Raw genomic sequence first — 25,165 nt, 5'->3', positions numbered from 1 at the left:
CCAGTACCATGCTGTTTTTAACACTATTGCTTTGTAAAATAGTTTGAAGTCGGGTATTGTGACACTTGAAGCATTGTTCTTTTTCTGAGTATTGCCTTGGTTGTTCATGATCTCTTGGGTTAACAAATGAACTTTATGGTAGATTTTTCAATCACTGTGATTAATGTCATTGGGATTTTGATGGGAATTTCATTACACATGTACATTGCTTTTGGTAGTATAGCCATTTTTACTATGTTGATCCTACCAATCCATGAACATGGGAGATCTTCCAACCTTCTGTAGCCTTTCCCAATCTCTTTCTTCAGGAGTTTGTAGCTCTCCTTGTAAAAATCATTCACATCCTTTGTTAAGTTTACTCCTAGGTATTTGATTTTTTAGGCCATTGTGCATAGAATTGTTTCCATATATTCTTTCTCAATTTGTTTTTTATTGGTGTATAGAAAACCTAATACGTTTTGTAAGTTGATTTTATATCCTGCCACCTTACTTTAGCTGTTTATGGTGTTTAGGAGTTTTTGGGTTTTTAAAGTATAAGATAATATTGCCTGTAAATAGGGATGTTTTGACAGTTTCTTTAAATATTTGTATTCCTTTTATTTCTTCTTCTTGCCTAAATCCTCTGGCTAGGAATTCCAGTACCATGTTGAATAGGAAAGGGGATAGTGGGCATCCTTGTCCTCTTCCTGATTTTAGAGGTAATGGTTTCAGTTTTTCACTGATAAGTATGATGTTGGCTGTAGGTTTGTCATATATAGCCTTTACAATGTTGAGGTACTTTCCTTCTATTCCTAGTTTTCTTAGAGCTTTTATCATGAAGTGGTGTTGGATCTTGTTAAAGGCTTTTTCTGCATCTATTGGATGATAAAGTGGTTTTTATCTTTGCTTCTATTAATGTGCTATATTACATTTATAGATTTGCATATGTTGAACCACCCCTTCATCCCTGGGATAAAGCTGACTCAGTCATGGTGAATGATCTCTCTGGTGTGTTGCTGGAATTGTTCTGCCATTATTTTATTGTGATTTTTGAATCGATGTTCATTAATTAGATTGGCCTACAGTTGTCCATTTGGAGGAGTCTTTGTCTGGTTTTGGAATGAATATAATACTGGCCTCAGAAAATGAGTTCAGCAGTGTTCCTTTCCTTTCTGTTTTGTGGAACAGTTTAATAACGGTTGGTATTAATTTTTTTTCTTTATTATTTTATTATTCATATGTGCATACAAGGTTTGGGTCATTTCTCCCCCCTGCCACCACCCCCTCCCTTACCACCCACTCTGCTCCCTCCCTCTCCCCTCCACCCCCTCAATACCCAGCAGAAACTATTTTGCTCTTATTTCTAATTTTGTTGTAGAGAGAGTATAAGCCATAATAGGAAGGAACAAGGGTTTTTGCTGTTTGAGATAAGGATAGCTATACAGGGAGTTGACTCACATTAATTTCCTCTGCGTGTGTGTTACCTTCTAAGTTAATTGTTTTTGATCTAACCTTTTCTCTAGTTCCTGGTCCCCTTTTCCTATTGGCCTCAGTTGCTTTAAGGTATCTGCTTTAGTTTCTCTGAGTTAAGGGCAACAAATTCTAGCTAATTTTTTAGGTGTCTTACCTATCCTCAGCCCTCCCTTGTGTGCTCTCGCTTTTATCATGTGCTCAAAGTCCAATCCCATTGTTGTGTTTGCCCTTGATCTAATGTCCACATATGAGGGAGAACATACGATTTTTGGTCTTTTGGGCCAGGCTAACCTCACTCAGAATGATGTTCTCCAATTCCATCCATTTACCAGTGAATGATATCATTTTGTTCTTCTTCGTGGTTGCATAAAATTCCATTGTGTATAGATACCATATTTTCTTAATCCATTCGTCAGTGTTGGGGCATCTTGGCTGTTTCCATAACTTGGCTGTTGTGAATAGTGCTGCAATAAACATGGGTGTGCAGGTGCCTCTGGAGTAACCTGTGTCACATTCTTTTGGGTATATCCCCAAGAGTGGTATTGCTGGATGAAATGGTAGATCAATGTTTAGCTTCTTAAGTAGCCTCCAAATTTTTTTCCAGAGTGATTGTAGTAGTTTACATTCCCACCAACAGTGTAAGATGGTTCTTTTTTCCCCACATCCTCACCAATACCTGTTGTTTGTGGTGTTGCTAATCGTGGCTATTCTAACAGGGGTGAGGTGGAGCCTTAGTGTGGTTTTAATTTACATTTCCTTTATTGCTAGAGATGGTGAGCATTTTTAATGTGTTTTTTGACCATTTGAATTTCTTCTTTTGAAAAAGTTCTGTTTAGTTCACTTGTCCATTTCTTTATTGGTTCCCAAAAGTAATCTACATGTTAAATGAAATTCCCATCAAAATTCCAATGGCATTCATTAAAGAGATCGAAAAATCTACCGTGAAATTTATATGGAAACATAAGAGGCCAGGAATAGCCAAGGCAATATTCAGTCAAAAGAACAATGCTGGAGGTATCACAATACCTGACTTCAAACTCTATTACAAAGCAATAACAATAAAAACAGCATAGTACTGGCACAAAAACAGACATGAAGACCAGTGGAACAGAATAGAGGACCCAGATATGAAGTCAAACAACTATAGCCAACTTGTCTTTGACAAAGGACCTAAAAATATACGATGGAGAAATAGCAGCCTCTTCAACAAAAACTGCTGGTTAAACTGGTTAGCAGTCTGCAAAAAACTGAAACTAGATCCATGTATATCACCCTATACCAAGATTAACTCAAAATGGATCAAGGATCTTAATATCAGACCACAAACTCTAAAGTTGATACAGGAAAGAGTAGGAAATACTCTGGAGTTAGTAGGTATAGTTAAGAACTTTCTCAACGAAACCCCAGCAGCACAGCAACTAAGATAGCATAAATAAATGGGACCTCATAAAGCTAAAAAGCTTCTGTTCATCAAAAGAAATGGTCTCTAAACTGAAGAGAACACTCACAGAGTGGGAGAAAATATTTACCAGCTATACATCAGACAAAGGACTGATAACCAGAATATATAGGGAACTTAATTCTTCTTTAAAGGTCTGATATCATTCAGCAGAGAATCCATCCGGTCCTGGAATTTTCTTTTTTGGGAGACTCTTTATTGATGCTTGATTTCATTTTGATTTATAGGTCTATTCAGGTGATTAATATCCTCTTGGTTCAATTTTGGATGGCCATAAGTACCTAGAAATCTATCCATTTCTTCAAGATTTTCAAATTTATTAGAATATGGGTTCTCAAAATAGTCTCTGATGATTTCTTGGATTTTCATGATGTTTGTTGTATCTCCCCTTTCGCATTTCTGCTTTTGCTGATTTGGGTTTTTTTCTCCTCACATTAGTCTGGTTTGCCAGGGATCTGTCAATCTTATTTATTTTCTCAAAAATTGAACTTTTTTTTTTCATTGTTCTTTGTGTGTTTTGTTTGTTTGTTTGTTTCTATGTCATTGATTTCAGCCCATATTTTTATTATTTCTCTCCTTCCTGTTTTGGGATTTCCTTGTTCTTATTTTTCTAGGAGTTTGAGATGTAGCATTAGATTATTGATTTGAGATATTTCTGTCCTTTTAATATTTGCAGTTATGGCTATGAGTGTTCCTCTTAGGACTGCCTTTGCTGTGTCCCATAGGTTCCTGTATGTTATGTTTTCATTTTCATTAACTTCTGGGAACTTTTTAATTTCCTTTTTAATTTAATCAATTGTCCATTGATCATTGAGTAATGTGTTGTTCAGATTCCAACTGTTTTCATGTTTTTTCCTGCTGTTTTTGTTGTTGATTTCTAGTTTTAATGCATTGTGATCAGATAGAATGTATGGGATTATTTCTATTTTCTTCTATTTGCTGAGGCTTGCTTTGTGCCCAAAGATATGATCAATTTTTAGAAGGTTCCATGGGCTGCTGAGAAGGATGTATATTATGCAGAAGTTGAATGAAATACTCTGTAGACATCAGCTAGGTCCATTTGATCTATGGTGTAATTTAGTGCTAGAATTTCTTTATTGATATTTTTTTGGATAACATATCTATCGGTGATAGAGTGCTATTAATGTCTCCCACTACCATTGTGTTGGAGTCTATTTATGTTTTTAGGTCCTTAAGAGTATGTTTGATGAAATTCGGTGCATTGACATTGGGTGCATGTAAGTAAATAATTGTTATTTCCTTTTGGTGTATTTCCCCTTTTGTTACTATGGGGTGTCCTTCTTTATCTCATTTTATCAATGTAAGTGTGAATTCTACTTTGTCCAAGATATATTTTGCTACTCCTGCTTGTTTTTGGAGCCCATTGTCTTGGTAAATCTTCTTCCAGCCTTTCACCCTAAGCCAGTGCTTGTTTTTGTCAATGAGATGGGTCTCCTTAAGCAACAGATTGTTGGATCTTCCTTTTTCATCCAGTTAGCCAAACTGTGTCTTTTAATGGGGGAAAAGTCCATTGACCTTCACTGTTAATTTTGATAGGTATGTGGTGAATCCAGTCTTTTAGTTGTTTGTGTTGTTTAAGGGTTTGATTTTGTATACCTGAATCAATGTTACTCTCTAATTTCTTTCCTTTACTTCTCCTCTGGTTTGTTACAGCCTGTCTTTTCATGGTTTTGTTTGCTTTCATTTTCTGTGTGCAGAATTCCTTGAAGAATGTTTTGGAATGGTGGCTTGGTGGTCATATATTGTTTTAGTTTTTGCTTATCATGGAAGACTTTTATTGCTCCATCTGTTTTGAATGATAGCTTTGCTGGGTAGAGTATCCTAGGGTTGAAGTTTTTTTCATTCAGTGCCCAGAATACCTCACTCTATGCTGTTCTTGCTTTTAATGTTTATGTTGATAAGTCTGCTGTGATTTTGATGGGTTTACCTTTGTATGTTTTTTTTCTCTTATAGCCTTTGATATTCTTTCTCTATTCTCTGTGCTTGTTTTAATGATAATACGTTGTAGGGTAGTACTATTTTGGTCAAGTCTGTTTGGTGTCCTGGAGGATTCCTGTACCCGAATGGGCATAGTTTACTCTAGATTTGGGAAATTTTCTGTTATCATTTTGTTAAATAAATTAAGAATTCCTTTTGCTTGTACCTCTTCTTCTTCTTCAATGCCCATGATTCTCAGGTTTTGTCTTTTGATGGAGTTTGTGAGTTCTTGGATATTCCTTTCATAGGTCTTGCGTGGCTTGACTGATTTCTCTTTAGTTTTTCCTTTAATTTCAATTTCATCTTCAGGATCTGAGATTCTGTCTTCTGCTTGTTCTATTCTGCTAAAGTGGTCTTCCATTGTGTTTTGTATTCCTTTTTCATTCTTTCTTCTGAGGTTTTCCATATCATGGGTCCATTCCTCTTTAATATTGTCAATTTTTGGATTTAATTCATTTATCTTTCTATTTATGGTGTTCTCTGTTTCACTTTGGTGTTTATTTAGGGCTCCTATGAGTTCACCTATTTGTTTTTTTGTCATCCCATTTTGTTTATTTTTGTTGTCTTGGAATTTCTTGAATGCCTCCAGTACATTTTTGTTGGCCATATCTAGTAACATCGCCTTGAAATTCTCAATGATTACTTACAAGATTTCTTCTTTCAGAGTGTTCTTGTGGGCTTTGTTGGGTTACCTGGCATAGTTTACCTTTGTTTTGTTGGAGTCTGGAACTGGGTATCCGTTTTCTTCATTTCTGTCTGAATCCTGTATTAATTTATTTTTTGGGGGGAGAATGGTTTCCTCCTCTTTTTTTGTCTTTCCCTCACTCTACTTGGTGCTGTTTCTGTTCCTGATCTGTGTGTAATTTAGTATATGTTAACTTGCAATAGTAAAACTCACAAAGCAATGAAAGAAAGAAAATAAAAGACAGAACCAAGGAAATCAACAGGTAAAGGTGGTAGACAAGCAAACACATTTAAAAAAAGAATTCCAGGTTCAGGAACAATAGAATTTCAGTCTTAGTAGTTCTGGTTTGACTCTGTCAGCATCCAGTCCTGGATTTGGTATTTAAGCAGAAACTCTCTCTTAGTCCCACCAGGTGTTTGGGGAGACTTAACGTTTTTTTTTTTTTTTTTTCCCCTATCTTTCAGTAGCAGCTGCTTAGTCAGCTCCTCCCTCAGTGGGTTGTGGCTTGTCCTCAGGTTCTGGAGATCAACTCTGTGGCCCACTAGCCAACCTGCTTTGGAGTTGGGTTTTCACTGTGCTTTTTTTATTGTGGACTTGTTTATTTGCCTCATGCCCTTTGTCTGGGCCATAGTCAGAGATCTGTCAGCCGGCTTTCTGTTGTCAGCATGTTATGCTAGTTTGCTGACTGTTTTTCAATTTTAAGAAGTCATCTGAATTTGAATGTGGCTCATTGGCTCAGGACATGAGCTTTGTGGACCACTCTCTGCTTTATTTCAGGCAGCAACTTATCATCTGCCCTCTTTTGGCCCATCTGTCTTTCCTGTCTTTGTGTACTGAATGTTCATGCGGAGATTAACTCCATGCTTCTGCCCCCATCTCTGGTGTACTCATAGCTCCCTCTGCTGCATGTTCTTTTCCAGTTCCTTTCTTGTTATTCAGTTTTTGTTTTGTTTTGTTTTTCTGTGAGGCAAGGGTCAGTCTGTCCAGGGGTCTTTGCTGGTTTATCCCAGGGGTAGCTGTGAGAATACTTTGTGCCACTTATTTGCTCATCTGTTGGTCTGCATCTCCCAAGCAGGGTTGGAGCTGACATCTGGTGGCATGGGAGCCCTCCTGTTTTCTTAGTGTAGTGTGGTGTGGAGAAGCTTTGTATGGGCTGGGGATTCAGAGGGTCAGAGTTTTTATTCTTCTTGGTGTTTTTTTTCTGCCATAATCTAAGCAAAATTTTTGATTTATGGGACTCTCTCTGTCTGCCTCCTGGATCCTTCCACTGTTTTTAGATGGTGATTCCAAGATGAAAGGACATCTAGTTTGAAAGATTAGCACTGTGACAGAAGGTAAAATTATTCAGCTTTTTGAGTGAGTTTCATGCTGTTTGCCCTTTTGTTTGCATATTCACTGAGTAGTTATTGGTGATCAATGGCATGACATATAGTCAGCCCAAATGAAAATGGAAAATTTGTGTAGTAATGTGATGCTTGTATGGAACACAGCCCTATGAAAATCATCAGGATTTGAGACAATGTTGATGTCCATCAGAAGAACCTCCTTAAAAAAAAAAGAAGAACCTCCTTTTAGCATCAGAGGTGATTGAGAACATAGTCTAGTATCCTTGACTGAGATGCCCATCTGAGTCCAAGGAATGAGTGGCCAGTGTAGGGACTGTATAAATGAAGCATGAGCTGAATCTGGACATATTCCTCTTCTACTAAGACACAAATTGGAAATAATGGTAGCTATGTCTGCTAATAGTAGATATTAATTCTCATTAGGAAAGTCCTATACATAGTTAACAAATCGAAGTGATGCCTTGCAGCCTTGGGAGGCTACAATGCATCTGACAGAAACCGATACTTATGTGGATTGGACTATGCTTATCCAATAGTAAGTGTGAATCCATAGTGTACTAGGGAAAAATACTGAAACTATGTTACTGCACTAACTTACACAGACAAGTTATGTTTCTATAGACCAAGGAAGACATTTCATCTATGACAATGGTGAGAGTTATATCAGCTTCTTAGAATGGCCTCATGGGAATTGGAATGGGCAGTTTTTTAAAGGAACAGAGTACTGGTTTGCATGCCTTCATGTTCAGAAATTTGATGTAATATATTGTTGCAACTCTAGATATTAATCCAACAAACTTCTTGGTTTCTTTTGTCTGTTGTTGATTTACTCATTTTTTCAGTGAGTATCTTTAAACTATGCAGTGAACATTATTTCCTGTTCAATGTAAATTCTTCAGTGTTGCTTTTCAAACTGTGCCATCTTAGATAGATGCATCTTTACCTGAAATAATGGAATTTTTCAAAAGGCACATTTTCTGTATCTTTCCTATATCTCTTTGAGGTAGTCCACCTTGTCAGGTCAAATATATCACTCTTAGATTCCACTAAGTACTGGTGGATTACTTGTATTTTGACAGTAATCTGAGCTATTGTGTTCCAAGTTATGAGTCAATTAAATTTGGAACACTTTGCAGAGGTAGTTTTTGCGGATGATCTTCTGAATGTGCTCCGAAGGACAACTCTTCTTAGCTGTCTCTTTCCCTACTCTATTAAACTAGCTGACCTATGATATAGAGTTTTTGTTTCACAGGAAAAAGTTTTTGCTGGAGATTTTTTTGTCTATGATAGTTGGCAATTTTAGCATGGAGTCTTTTGCAGTGACCTGTCAATGATAATTGAGAGGCATTAAGAAAGTAAAAAAAAAAAAAAAAAAAACAGATCATTGAATCATTCATTTTTATTTTTAAAACTTTTTAATATTGTTTTAGTAGGAGTACACTATGACATTTACACAAATTCTTATGCTATATCATAGCTCAATTCACCCCCTCTATTATTCTCCTTTATTCCTCTAACCCCCATTCCTGGAATAGTTTCAATAGGTATCATTTTTCCATTTCCATAGAAGCATACATAAGAAATAATTTCACACTCAATTTTGTCTGAAACTGAAACACTTTACATTTTTTAAAAATACTTTTGAGTAGTATAATACTTTGAATTGATAACTTTATGTTATATTTTATGATTCAATCCACTGTATCCTGGCATATACTATTTCTGTGAAATAGTGAGACCTTCTGTCTGTAGTAGGTATTATTTGTGCTCATTTCTTTAAAAATGGACTTTTTTAGTGGTTTACATATTTATCATTCTTTTAAAAGTTTTATTCTTATCTGTGTATGTGTGGTTTAAAATTTCCATTCTTAAAATTCATAATAATTTCTTTAATCTCTGTTTTGATATTTTCATCATGTTTAAACACAACTCTTCAACTAATTCTGATAATTTTAAACATCTCCTTTTATTTTGCCAAGTCATGATTTTAGTCTTCTAATACCTGCATATCTCATATGTATTCTACTGATTTTTCCAAAAATTTTTTTTCTCTGATATTGGGTTTTATATTTTCTGATCATTTAAATCTCATTAATTATGCCTTTTTATTTAGTCCTTTTTCCACTCAGATATTAATTTTTTAAATTAATATATATATTGTTATACTTACAAATATTTCTCAATTTGCAAATATCCATACAAATTATTTCCTGGATTCCGATTGTCTATGGAAATTTTACCATTTTGTTTATCTTTCTTCTTTCTTCTTTAATATAATAAATGTAACTTTTACACAAATCTGTGATACCCATATGCCTCTTAATGTTACATTTTCTTTATTAATCTTTCACATGGGTTTGTTTCTTCATATGTCTAATATCTATGAGTATGGCTGCAACATATTTATTAATTGAGGTTGAAAGACTTAAAGGAATTCCAAGAATGTGAAGATTCTGTGTTAAGTTTAGTGATTCAAGATATTTGTTTCCTGGTCATATTTCTTGGAAGATCCAGTGGTTCTGGAGCAAAATATGATAGGAAAGGATGGTCTGTAACATTTCTGTAAACCCCAAAAAGATATGGAACCCTGGTATCCAATAAGGCATGATTCTCTGACATCAAGAGAATATGTAAGCAGAGCTTCCTTAACACATGCTGAACATTTTCAGTTGCACATCTGGAAACCATGCCATTTTTCCGTTATACCTAAGTGCTTTCACTGGCACATGGCAGCATGAAGCCAAAGCAATCCATAAGTGTGAGAGAATTCATTTGCCTGGAGGCAGTCATGAATTAATGATGATTATATGTCAATAGATAAATGTCTCAAGCAAGTCTCCTCTGCTAAGACAACTGAAATTAATCACATAAACACACACTTTACTGGTATTTGTCACTTCCCTGTTTTATTGTCCCCATTTCTTCATAACTATTCCTTCATAATACCTTCCGAATAGACTACTTCCCTCCACTTACTAAGCCTAAGGTCCATTTTGGGGTAACAAAAACAAAGAAATAAAAAATGAATGACAGAATATACGCTGACAACAACTACACTGGGGAACACCTCAAAAGTTACACTATGTACTTAGATGAATATCTTTTGAATTTTTTGTTGAAGATAGCTCAAACAGAAAATCTGGAGACAAATTACAAGAGACTTTTACTGAAAATGAATGTAATAAAATTTGGATGCTGTTGTTAAGATTTTTATTACATCATCTAACTCTCAGTTTAATGTTTTTGCTATGTGCATTTCTTAGAAATACACTACATTGAGTTTCTACACTTACATCTAATTTCCTTTTCACATTATTATATTCATGTTTGTTAGGGATGAAAAATCTTTCTATAATTTTGACATTTTCCTACCATCTGGTTCATGGTTTGAAATTTATTCCCTTATTCCCTGATGTGTCAGTGTTAACTATCAATTTGTTGTAGTATATATTTTACTTTCTATCAAAGTCTTTTCTGGTCTTGGTGCCTTCCTCTTTATTCTTTCTTCTGTCTCTTTAAGCAGCATAATTTCTTACTGTAGAGGACCCTGAAGTTAATAAATAAGATGAGTTCTTACTTTGTCTTCATGATCAACAATTGTAACATACAAAAGTATGTCTCCATATATAATTTTGTCATTGTTTTATTAAAATATAGTCAAATATTCTATGCATTATTTTGCATTTTGTTTTTTCTGTCAACAGTGTCATATGTAGACCTGTATAACTATGCTCATTTATCCCATTTTTTAAGATTGAATATTTTTATAGCATAGATTTATCATATATTATACAATACATGGGAAACTGATGATAATGTATTTTCTTTTTCATGTATTTTAACAGAATTGAGTTAGACCACATTATATCTCTCTTTGTGAAAATTTAAAAGATCCCCCCTCTGGATTGTGTTATGGGATAGATATATAGCAATATTGTCACTAAATTGAAGAGTTTTTATGTTTCCAATTGTAATAGAGGCTGTCAGATTTTTTTCATAAAAAGCAATAACTTCATATTTTCACCCAGAATATAAGATATCATCCCCTTCCTCAGCCTTGCTGCCAATAATAAAGTAAAATTTACTCAAGTGAAACATCGAATGAATCTTTAGAAGTTGAGTTAAACTTCCAAAGCTCAGGGAATGCATTCATGTCAAAGTAAGAAAAATAAAGGTTAAAAGCTATTACAGAAAAACATAGAAAGAGAGCCAGAGAGTGAGGCAGGAAGATCATGAGATTGAGGTTAGTTTACTATACATAGACTCAGGACATTCTGGGCTGCATATGCAAACACTATCTCAAACCATGAAAAGAAAACAAAAATGCAAATGAGAAGGAAACACCTCTTCTTATCATTATATAATACTCCCTCTCTGTGACAAATATTATTCCTCCTCCACTCATTTTTCTGCATTTTTGCATATGTGTTAAACTCAGTATCTTGTACTTGCTAGTCAGGTATTCTCCCACTTGAAGCATGCTCTTAGCACTTTTGTGCTTGTAGTTATTTTTCTGGTATGGTCTCCCATGTTTGTTCAGGGCTGCAAATCTCCTACTTACACAATACCACACAGCTGGGATCACAGGTGTACAACACTATGCCTGACTTATTTTGAAATGAGAGCTTATTAACTTCTTTTGCCTGGGTTATCCTTGAAACACCATTCTACTAATCTCTGCTTCTTCAGTAGCTGGGATTACAGTCATGTGCCACAACAGCTGCTTTCATACAGAAATTGAGTAAATAAACATGAAAAGCAAAAAACAAAACAATACAAATTAGAAAACCTTCCGTTTTCAAATAAGACAAATAATGCGTATCAGAAAATAAATAGAATAATTGAAATATACAGTTGACCTTCAAACAGCCGAACTTGTTTTGTAAGCAATGAGAACCTAATGCATGTTTGAAAAATGAATTTTTGTTTTCTAAAGGAAACAGAAGTATTTCTTTGGCATTTTCATACTCCAAACTATTTCATGTCAAAATAACAATGTTAATAATTAATCAGCAATGCCTTTTTATTTCACTTAATTTTGATTAAAAACATTTCTGCAGTTTATAATTATTGATCATATAAAAACATACACAGAAAAAATTATTGATTTTTAAATTATCTTGTGGAAAATTACAATGTGTGGGATGGACAGCCTAAAAATTTTTAGAACTAAGAAAATGTAGTATAGTAAATGTGGAGCTCTTTCATTACTCCAATGACTTTGCAACAACACTCAAATTTAGTGCAATTCAACTTAAAATACACATGGTTATTACATGTATAAGAACAACTGAAAATTATTTAACTGAATTTCCATGGAAATATTGAACATTATATGAACACTATATTTTCTTCTCTTGCCAAGTTTTAGTGAGCACAGACTCAGGAAGCAGTTTAAGTTAGGCTACAGGGGGCATAAACTTAGGGCACTGACATTAGCTTTCATTGATGATAAAAATTAATGAAAGTAGAAGCATACATATAGAACCATCTGAACTAGGATTCATCTGTAATAATTTGTGTACCACTATATGTTGTGCACAATTGTTTCAATAAATAGTCTTGTGTTTTCATTAAAGCATAGATTAAATATCATATTTTCTACTTTTTAGCTATTGTGAATAATGCTGCAATAAGGATGTGATGAATGATGTCTCTTAGACAAACTGACTTCATTTCCTTTGATATATGCCCAATAGTCAGATTGCTGAATAATATGGTAGTTTTATTTTTAACTTTTTAAGGATTTTCTTCATTACTTTCTATAGTGACTGTACTAGGTTATATTCTCATATACAGAATTGTTACAAAAATAGGAAAATAATACTGAGTATGTCAAATAAAAATTTCATTTTACAATTTTTCATCATTAATATATAGAATTCTGCATGTCTAATTAATGTATGGAAAGGGTTAAAGCAAAGAAACATATAACTGTTATAATGGCCTTATTTTTGCTCAGCACACACAATTATACACACTCATTTATGCATTTACATAGGATATTTGTGCAATTTACACTGAAAAGGATTATTCATTAAAAGCCTCAAATTCACATTTTCCAAATGATTATCCTGAATTTTCCTATGAGATGCTTCTATGTAATTCCAGAAGAATTCTACCATTCACATCTTATATCTCTATGGACAATAACAAAAAATATTATTTTAAGGTTATTTCAAAATATGTATACAAAGAGCAGTCTTATCACATTTTGCAATATTTTCTGTCCATTGTGACATGATTTCATCCTTGACCAAGTGGAATCACATTCTGAATTCTTTCATAAAGATTCAATGATGTTATGTGCCAATTCACGTGACAAGAAATTGAAACATCTAATTTAGTTGTATGCTTTTTGTCTCATATTTTCCCACATATCACATTTCACCTCATTGTGTGTGTGCTTATTTCAGTTCAGTAGCTTCTATACAAAATTGAAAATATACCCAAAATAATATTAAGACTGAATTAAACACTCTGCACTGTTAAACATTCAGTCACATACAAGCTGAGTTTCTAGCTCACTGAGTTTCAATAGTACATTATTAAATTGTAGAACTAGTATTATTAATTTTTACCCAACTTTATTCACAGTATATTCTGAATGTAGACTATATTCTCCTTGATGGTAAGATTTTTATCTGCCTTGTCCACATCATATTCTCAAAACTTAGAAAAATTTACAAAATATTATAGACGTTCAAACAATACCAAGTAATTAATAAACCAAAGGTTTTATGAAAATAATAAAACTTCAAGTGGATGATAAATGACACAATATCAGATCTCAACACTAGTTTGTACATTTGGCCACAGGAAAAGGGACAGAGAGTAGAGAATAGTGCAGATGGAGCAGAGGGTCAAGGGGAAACACACTGAAAATGATGACATAAAGTTAAGGGAGAACTTGTCTCATGTTGGTATTGTTTTTGTCTTAAAGATCTTTGTTAATGCTTTAACTTTTATTCTGGATAAAATTTAAAGGATTTTGTTTTTTGAAAGAACTGAGGTTTGAACTTAGGGCTCAAGCTTAGTGTGGGCATGTGCAATGACACTTGTATCATACATCCAGTCCCTAAAATTGAATGTTTTGAAAAGAAAATAATATCTAATTTAAATATTGAAATCATGACTTTTCCTACTGCACTGCCATTATATACAGGGTCTAAATACAAACAAAAGGGCTACTTAAGAAATTATTGTAGTAATCCAAGACAGACACGTTGACTAATGACCAAATTTAGAAGAAAAACATACTTACAATATTTATATATTTTGAAAGTAAAGCCAATGAGAACTGCTTAAAGATTGGATGTGATGAAAGACTTCACTGATTATTCAAGCATTTTGCCTTGTGAAACTAGAAGGATAGAACTTATACAAACTCACATGAGGATTGCTACAGGTAGACATTTTCTTCAGGGAAATATCGGCAGCTATGTTTTAGAGATGTTGAATTTCGCATCCTTTTTTGATATCCAAGTGGACACAACATGTGGGAGCATTGTTTTGGGTTAAAATAATTTTAATTATAGATATAGACTGTCACCACAACAAAGATGCCATTTACAAACAGGACAGCAATAAAAAGAGTGCATCAAATCAATAAATAGTTAAGAAAGGAAGTAGACTTGCAAGATCAGGGCTTTGATGAGGAAAGATAGAATGATATCTAGTGCTCAAGTAAGTGATTACATTTGATAATAACATAAACTGTTCAAATTCTGCAATAAGCAAGGAAATAGTACAAAGTTATAGAAGCCAATACATGGATATGCTAATGTATAATCTACAGATGTTTTGATTTGTTTTGTTTTGTTTTCCTTTAGCTGCCCTGGGATTTGAACTCAGGGCCTCATGCTTGGTAGGCTGGTGCTATTACTGCTTGAGTCACTTCACAAATCCTAGATGCTTTCTTTTAATTGCCTTGATTTCATCAGTAAAATATGAAACCAAACTACCAGTTTAGTGCATGCACGTACCAAATATTTGAGGAGAAATAATAACATGTGCAAATGTCTCTTAAGATAGTGGGTGAAGTAATGTATAGATGAGTGTCTGGAAAAATTAACAGCCCACTTGTGGTTTGTGTTCATAAATGCATGGATGTGCTTTGTTTTTAACCACTGATGACATAGGCAGATTTGGATTACCTAAAATCATACTTTTATTAAATGAGTATGAAGAAGCAGGAGAAGACAAGGAAGTCAAAGAAGATTTTTAAAAAGTCAAATGAAAGTAATTATAAATACTGACAGGGAATTCAAGAAAGGAAGAGGAGGCATAAAGGTGGTGAGTCAAAATGAAAATGTGATGTTCAATAAATGAAAGTTTGGAGTATGATTAAAGAATTGCATAATTTGACTAAATTTATGGGATTGTAAAGAACCGAAATGATGAATAGCATGTTTGAAGAAAAAAACTGAAACTATGGGAGGATTGCGTTTGTTGGCAAAAAAAGTTCTAGGTTAAATTTACTGGGTTGGCCAAATTAAGCAACTGAAATCTTACATATTGGAAAGATAATCATTATATATTTTGAAACTGAAAAGTTTTAATATAGTCTTGATTAAATAACTCTGATCCAGTAGCTAAAATACTTGGTAAATAGAAGAAATTGCCACAGGATAGGTAATTGATGCAAAAATAAGAAGTGGTGGATGATGTATTCTGTTGACATGAGAGGAGAAAAGGGAGAACACTAAGTGAAAATTACAATGAGGAGCAAGAGCTTCATTTAAAACTCCTTCGAATTCAGTGATGTCAAGACTCTTGAAGAAATAAAAAGTTAAAGCAAGAAAATAGTCACCATTTTAAAGTGGTATAGCATGAAGTTTATGGCATAAAGTGTCCTCAGGTAATATCCAGTTTTCTATTAGTGTTGGACAGGACATAATTCACCATGATCAAGTCAGCTTCATCCCAGGGATGCAGGGATGGTTCAACATATGTAAATCAATACATGGAATAGAGCACATTAATAGAAGCAAAGACAAAAACCACTTGATCATTGCAATAAGTGCAGAAAAAGCCTTGATAAGATTCAAAAATACTTCATAATAAAAGCTCTAAAAAGACTAGGAATAGAAAGATTGCACCTCAACATTATAAAGGCCATATATGACAAACCTACAGTCATGATTATATTTAATGGGGAAAAACTGAAATCATTTCTGCTAAAGTCAGGAATGAAACAAGGATGCCCACTCTCCCCACTCCTATTCAACATAATCCTGGAATTCCTAGCCAAAGCAATAAGGTAAGAAGAAAATAAGGAATATAAATAGGAAAAGAAACAGTCAAAGTATTTCTATTTGGAGATGACATGATCCTTTACCTCAAATAACCCCCAAAAAATCCACCAAAAACCTCCTAGATACCATAAACAATTTCAGCAATGTAGCAGGATACAAAATCAACTTAGAAAAATCAGTAGCCTTTCTGTACAACAACAATGAACAATTTGAGAAAGAGTATAGGAAAGCAAATCCATTTCCAATAGCTTCACAAAATCAATATATAGGAATAAACTTAACAAAGGATGTAAATGACCTCTACAAGGAGAACTATAAACCACTGAAGAAGGAGATCAAGGAAGACTACAGAAGATGGAAAGATCATGCATTCTCATGAATTGATAGAATCAACATAGTAAAAATGGCTATACTACCAAAAGCAATCTACATGTTCAATGCAATGCCCATCAAAATCCCAATGACATTCATCACAGAGATTGAAAAATCTAATCTAAAGTTCATTTGGAATTACAAAAGACTGTGAATAGCCAAGGCACTATGGAGCAAAAAGGAGCAATGCTGGAGGTATCACAATACCCAACTTTACACTATACAACAGAACTATAGCAATAATAACAGCAAGGCACTGGCACAAAAACAGATACGAAGACCAATGGAACAGAATAGAAGACTCACATTTGAATTCATATAGCTATACCCAACTGATTTTTGACAAAGGCACCAAAAACATATGATGGACAAAAGACAGCCTCTTCAACAAATGTTGCCTGGAAAAGTGGTTATCTATCTGCAGAAATCTGAAACTAGATCCATGCCTGTCACACTGTAGTACTATCAATGCAAAGTGTGTTAAAGACCTTAATAACAGACCTGAAACTTTACAATTAGTACATGAAAGAGCAGAGAATTGCCTGGAAACAATACATCAATGCAAGGACTTCCTCAGCAGAAATCCAGCACCCCAGCAATTTAGAGAAAGGATGGACAAATGGGAATACATGAAATGAAAAAGCTTCTGTACAACAAAAGAAATGGTCTCTAAACTGAAGAGAACACCCACAGAGTGGGAGAAAATATTTGCTAGCTATACATCAAAGGACTGATAACCAGAATATACAGGAAGTTCAAAAACGTAAACTCCCCCAAAAGTAATGAACCAGTGAAGAAGTGGGCAATTGAACTAAACAGAACTTTTTCAAAGGAAGAAGTCCAAATGGCCAAAAAGCACATGAAAAAATGCTCACTACCCCTGACCATAAAGGAAATTCAAATAAAAATCACACTAAGATTTCACCTCATTCCTGTTTAGAATAGCTAGCATCATGAACACCACCAACAACAAATATTGACGAGGATGTGGGGAAAAAGGAACTCTCATACACTGCTGATAGGAATGTAAGCTAGTAAAACCACTTAGGAAAAAATATAGAGACTTCTTAAAAAACTAAATATAGACCTGCCATATGATCCAGCAATACCACTCTTAGGGATATACCAAAAGGAATATTACTCTAGTTATTCCAAAAGCACCTGCATACCCATGTTTACTGCAGCAATATTCACAATAGCCAAGCTATGGAAACAGCCAAGATACCCTACTATTGAAGAATGGATTAAGAAAATGTTGTATTTATACAGAATGAAACATTACTCAGTTATAAAGAAGAATGAAATTTTCTCATTTGCAAATAAATGGATGGACCTGGCGTCTTAAACAAAGTTAGCCAGGCTCAGAAGGCCAAAAATCACATGTTCTCCCTCGTATGTGGAATATAGACTTAAAACAAATGCAGTAATATTATTGGACATGGGTCACACAATAAGGGGAGAATGAGCACAGGAAGAATAGGAAAAGGCAAAGAAACCTAAAACTTGAATGTGGTTGATAAGATCCCTGTAGAGGAGTGAATAATGTAATCTTAAACTGGCAAAGGACTCTATGGGAAGGGGAGCAGAAAGTAGTGAAGAGATCTGACAGAGATGAACTAATGTGGGTTACAATACACAAGTGCATGGAAATAACTAGGAATCTTTCTGCATAGCTATCTTTATCTCAAACCAGCAAAAACCCTATGTCTTTCTTATTACCTCCCAAGTTTTTTCTTCAACAAGTCAGAAAAGAAGAAAATGGAACAGGTTGTGCCCAGAAGCAGATGGGGGGGTGAGGTGGCCCAAATTGTGTATGCACATGTAAGTAAATGTAAAAATGATACACTAAAAGAAAGAAAGAAAAAATAGATTTTATTTAAGGATGGTGGAATAAGAGACTGAGCACAATGAAAGTACTTTCAGAGTCAGGGAAAGGCATGAAACAATATCACTGTCAAGGTCCAAATCAATATTTTGCCACAAAACAAAGGTCATAAGACCTGAGCAAGTTATTTAAGATTTTTGTACAAACTTTTTCTTATCTTTAGAATTTATAATACACTTATAATGTTTTTCATAAAGCTGTTATTAGTGTTAGTAATTTAATGTATACTTATATGAGTTTCTTAGAACTGTAACTGGCACAAAGTGCGTGCCATGTAATGATCTTCTATTATAAGGATTACCATGATTATTAATAACATTAATTTTATACTCATCAATATTATAATACTTGTGTGGGATAAAGATATCTGTGATACTGGATGATGATCTTGAGTAGAATGTTGCATGTACAAACAGCCAGAGACAACTGGTACTCCAAATATCAAGATAATGTTTAGTCTCAGATCTCTTGGAGAGAAGTTGGGGGACAGAGAAAATGTAGTACCCTAATTTCATTTTATAAAAGTTTTTAGTTAATTTTTTCCATTAATTTAGCAGAATGAGGGCTTAAGAAACAGAAATTAGATTCACTCTTCCCTTTTCCCTCGGGTCCACGCAGGTTTCTCCTGCCCCAAGAGTGTTCTTCCAGATGTATGGGCTGGAGCAGCTGAGTTGGCTACAGGTGAGATTGTTTTGTGTAGAGTGCGGAGATTCTTGGAGTCTCATTAGTACATCGCAGTGCCTAAAGCACCAGGAAAAGTTGAAGAATGAAAAGACCTTGTCTCAACCTTATGGTCAAAAACTGCAGCAGTTTCACAATCATCTGGATCCTAAAACGGTGAGCTATTCAAAGAAGGATGCTTGCAAAATAATTGAAAGTATTTAAATCCATTCAGCAGTTGAGTTTAACATCATCACAGACAGGCAAGAAATCAGCGCTACTCCCAGGCACAGTCAAAGCAGATGATGGTCCATGGGGGGCTGTCAAATGAAGATTAATGGGGAGTGTCCCTGACTACTCATGTTGTGATTGATGCCATAAAAAGGGCCTATTGAGCAAGACAGAGGGAAACATCACAAGCAAGACAAGAAGTCAAAGTGTAGAGAAGGGCCAGTTATGACTTATTTGGCCCTACTCCTTAAAGGTCTCATTTTCTTTTAATATTGCCACACTGAGAAATAAGTTTCCAACATATGATGAACACATTTAAATTATATCCAAATTATAGCACAGTGATCTCCAAAAGTGATTTAACATGTAAAATGTAAAGTAGAGAAGTAATGTGAATGATGACTTTATCAGAGACTTTTAGTGTACTCATAAAGTTGTTCTACCATCTAATTTGAGAACATTTTCAATATCTCAGAAAGAAACTTCATATAGCTAATGTCTATAGCTTTGAGTGGATTTGGATTCAGAGAAATCTGAGTTCTTCAATGATTTTTTTTCTTCAAGATTGACTTTGCTATTCTATGTCTCTTGCATACAGATTTTAGGATGAGTTTGTTAATGTCTGCCAAAAAAATAAAATAGCTAGAAGCTTCACAGAGATTACATTAAACCTATAGATCAATTTGTGAAGTCTTAACAATGTTAAGCCTTGAAATGGATTGTTTTCATTTATTTAATACTGTTTAATTTCTTCCAATAACGTTTTCACTATAGGAGTATTTCTTTTGTTAAATTTTTCTCTATATACTTTTTATTTTTGCTGCTTTTATAAATATTATTGTTAATTTCAATTTTGGATTGTTTGTTAGTGTATGGAAGTAAAATACATTTTATAAACTTGTTTTGTACTTTTCAACCTTGCTGAAATTATTACTTAGTTCTACTAATCTTTTAGTTGATTTCTAAAAAACTGGCTGTTTTTTTCTTTACTAGAGTTTGAACTCAGGGCCTTGCTCTTGCTAGCAGGTACTCTACCATTTTTGTCACTTCCCCAACCCTCTTAAGATTTTAGGTATACAAAAAGCATCTGAAAGTTACATATGAAATATAATGGCATTTTTTAGAGATCCTTTATCAGGTTGAAGACATTCTAACACATAGTTTATTACACGCTTTCTTTTATCATAGAAAGGTATGTAATTTTTCAATAATTTAGCATTTAGATAACTGCTGATTTTCATGTTATTCAATAATGTGTAATAAATATTAGCCAGTTTTTAGACATTGTAATAACCTTGTTTTACTGGGATAAATCCTAATTGATCATGACATTAATATGTTCTTGATTTTAGATTGACAGGATTTGTTTTTGTATTTTTACCTCATGAAGAGGACATCAGTGTATACTTTTCTTTTCATGTGATGTTTTTGAATTTGGTACTTGGACAACAATGACATCAGAATGACTTATGAAGTACGTCCTATTTTTATATCTTGCTTTAATGAGTTTATGAGGGATTGATGTCAATTCATCTTTAAATACTGGATAGAATTAACTTGTGAGGACTTCTGTCTCTAATTTTCTTTATTATGATTTTTAAATTATTAATTCAATTTCTGCTTTTTATAAGAGTATTCAGATTATATGTATTTTTTCTGAGATTCTTTTTTCTTCTTTTTTCTTTTTGTCTTGTGTGGGGGTACATTGTGGCATTTGCAAAATTTCTTGCAATATATCAAATATATCATGGCTGAATTCATCCCTTCCATCATTCTTCTTTATCCCCTCTACTTCCCATTCCTGGAGTAATTCTAACAGGTATCATTTTTCAATTTACATACATGTGTACACAGCATTTGCACCATATTCATCCTCCCTCACCCTTTCCCTATCTTCTCCCCTCCTTCTACTAGTACTAACCCCCAAGCAGGACCTGTTCCATCTTGTTATCTAATTTTTTGAATGAAAAAAAATGGCATTTTAACTCCAGTCAGTGCTTTCTTCCCAGAGAGTTGTCCATTACCTTTAAGCTATCTAATTTGTTGAGGTAAACATGTTCATTTTATATCTATATTATCATTTTGATATCTACAAGATCAGTAGCGATTTCAGTGACTTCTAATTTTAGTAATTTGAGTATTAACTTTCTATTATGCTAGCTAAAAGTTTGCCACCATTGCCTTTGTTGATATTTTTAAAGAATCAAATCATGGTTTTGTTCAATTTTTCATACATTTTTGCTTCCATTCATTTATTTATTTCTACTCTAACTTTTTAAAGAATAAACAATCAATTTAATGGAGAAGTTCTCATAAGCAAAACAAAAGAATATCTTACAAAAGTACATCTGCATAAAACATTGCTTGCAATTACTCTTTCTACTGTAAAATTTTATGTGTCCTACTTCTGCTTGATTTGGATTTAGTTTGCTCTTTTTTTCCCAGTTCTTTAAGATAGAAAATTAAATTATCTGATTTAAATTTTATATAATTATTCTGGGTAATGACAGTTTCTGTTTCCCTCTAAGCACTACTATCAGTGCCCCAACTAAGATTCTTTATGCTATGTTTTAATTTTTGTTCACCTCAAATTATTTTCTGATTTTCCCTTTGACCTTTTGCTTACTTATTAGTGCATTATTTAATTCCTCATATCTGTAAATCCCCCAAATTTCTTTCTGCTATTTATTTCTAATTCCATTTCATGTAACTAGAGAATGTATAACTTCTTTTTCTTTTTTTTTTTTTTGGTGATACTGGGGTTTCATTTAGGGCTTCACACTTGCAAAGAAGGTGGTATATGGTTTGAACCACACTTCTGTTCCATTTTGTTCTGGTTATTTTGAATATTGGGTCTTTGCAAACTATTTGCCCAGTATGGCCTTGAAACATGATCCTCCTGATCTCAGCCTCCCAAGTAGCTAGGATTACAGGCATGAGCCATGGGTGCCTGGTCTGTTTTCAATTTTTAAATAATACATTATACCTTGTTTAATGTGTTATCATGTAATCTATCCTAGGAAGATTTCTTTCAGTTCTTTAATCATATTAATAGTAGTGCCTTTAAAATATTTTTCCACTAAATTGAAAGTCTACTATCTTCGGATGCATTTTATATTGACTGTTTTTTCCTGTACATATAATATACTTCCTTATGTCTTTATATATCTTATATTTTTTTCTGAAAACTGGACAGTTTAGCTAATATATTTTAAGAACTCTGGTTTCAGAGTTATCCAATAATAAGATTTGTTGTTGCTTTGTCTTGCATTAATTCCTAAACTAATTTTCTAGTTTTTGTACTCCCTGGAATATGTGACTCCTTGGTTCTCTGCTGGTTTTTGTTTGTTTTTGTGTGCGTGGTTGTCTGTGTTTGTTTGAAGTAATTATTTTCATTTTTAAATCTGGCTTTCTAGTGGTAATACTTTTATTATTATAATTAAGTAAAAAAAGAATTGACCATTTGCCAAGGGGATCTGCTGGAAAATTTATGTCTTTACACATTAGACAGTTAACAAAACAGACTCAGTTGTCACTTTCTGCTTGTGAGGACTACAAGATCAGTCAAATATGAGTGACTGATGCTTTATTCCCAGGTTTTTTCTGTCTTGTACACAGCCCTGCACTCATATACTACCCTTAAATCCCCATTTAAGAGATTGGAAGTTTTAAATAACCCTAAGATACTCTAATTCGCAGAATTTCCTTTAAAATTCTTAGCCAGTCTCTTGCTTGCCTTTATCTGAAAACAGATTTAGGTAGTTAAGATAGTGTCAGTACTTTTGCTGCAGTGCCATGGGGTAGCACCACCCGTCTCATATAAATGCACTGCTGTTAGGAACTGTTCCTAAAAGCTAATAGTCACTATTTCTTAATGAGCTCAATGTTCAGGCTTAAATTCTGAGAGTTAGTTTTCACTACAACTTCAAAACAGTCAGGTCTGTCAGTCCTCTACAATGCAATAGAGTTTTGGCTATTGTGCCTTTGTGTAGAAGAGGATGTGAGAAACAAGTAGACCCAAATTTTCATGTAAATCTATTTTAACAAGGTTCTGTGGTTTCTTTTGGATATATAATTTTCTGTTTGTTTCACATGATTGTCTAGAATTCTGAAATGGTTGATTTTACTTTGTTCATATTTTCATTATTTTTAAAAGTTACTGTATAATAATTGTACAAAAGGGTTTCATTGTGATATTTTCATACATTCATATAGTGTACTTTGATCAAATTCACCCCTCTATTACTCTTTCCCAACCCCCCCTTTTAAAACAATTTCAATGAGTTTCATTGCTCTATTTTCATACATGCATAAAATGTACTTGGTCATATTCTTTTTACGGTAGAATGGCTTCACGTAGTCTTTCATTTTGCTGTTCCAGAAAGTGATTTACAGTAATGTATTTATGGATTTTACACTGCTTCTAGATTTTAATATATTTTGGCTTTTACTTAAAAATATCCCAACAACTACACTTCTACATTTATTTTTACATACATATATAACTGCATTGCTAAATTCTTACTATTATAATTAGAAGGTAAAACACATGAGCATTTGAAACTTTGAGAAATGTTACCAACTTAATTTTAATTAATTTGCATTAATTTATACTTCTACTTACCAGATATTACTCCACTGCCTCATTATCCCCTCTCAGTATTACACAATGTATTTTTCACTGTATGTACAGTCTATGCCAAAAATAAAAATTAAGAAATAACAATATTAATGAACTTCTGTACTCACTAGCCAGCTTAAAACATGAGCATTGCCATTAGTTTTAAGGACTCATCTTTGTATTTACTACATCTCTTTCTCTCTTCTCTTACTCTGGAGTAATTGCTTTCTTGCATTTGGTGATTTTTTTCCCTTTCATAAATAAATAAATAAATAAATAATACACACATGTACATAAACACATTGTTTTTATCTATCTATCTCCATAAAGTATTATTTAATTTTGCATGTATATGTCTAGAAAATACATAGATGTGATTATAGTTTGTGTTCCTGTAGTAGACCATATTAATGCACTTATATTGGAGAAATTTATGTAAAGGTTTTATTGATAAATAATTTTATACTTAAACTCATTTATTAATTTCTTTGTAGTTTTAGTGTTGCTTATTTCCTTGTTTTCATTTCATTATTTTGCATTACAAACAATGATGTTATTGACATGTTTGTGTCTCCAAGATACATATATGAAACGTATTTTTTTAGACAGTGAGTTTTAAAATTCAATTCAGTGTCTTCCGAGAGGTTCCACATCTTGTTTAGAGATCTTGAAATTAGAAAACTGAACTCATGATCTATGAATATGTTATATGTACTGTTTCACTGAATTGATATTTGCATTGGTAGTATGAAAGGAGTGGTAAGTAAATAGCTGGTGCCTCAAAACATTAATTATATTAGTAATACTGAGCTGCATTATTAATCATTGGCTCCAATAATAAAAACAAAAATTAACACAAGTAGCATTTGCACTTAAGTATGTTGCTGTGGTTTGAATGCTTCCACCAAAATTCATGTAGATATTTTATCTTCAGTGTGTTGTGGGACCCTTCTGATTAGAGTTCTTTTCTCATGAGTGCAATGATTCTTTCATCCATTTGTGGATTAGTGTGTTAATGGTTTATCTCAAGAGTGAGTCTATTATAAAGGCAACTTTGTCTCTTCTTTTTATTAACATATATTAGTTATACAGGGGTATTTCATTTTGACATTTAAATATGTGCTAACAATGTATCTTAATTAAATTCACTCCCTCCATCATTCTCCCTCATCCTCCCTACCCCTTCTTAGAACAATTTC

Source organism: Castor canadensis, chromosome X (genome assembly GCF_047511655.1).
Source record: "Castor canadensis chromosome X, mCasCan1.hap1v2, whole genome shotgun sequence".
Lineage (NCBI taxonomy): Eukaryota > Metazoa > Chordata > Mammalia > Rodentia > Castoridae > Castor > Castor canadensis.
The sequence above is the reverse complement of the archived record's forward strand: the minus strand, read 5'-3'. Positions refer to the sequence as shown.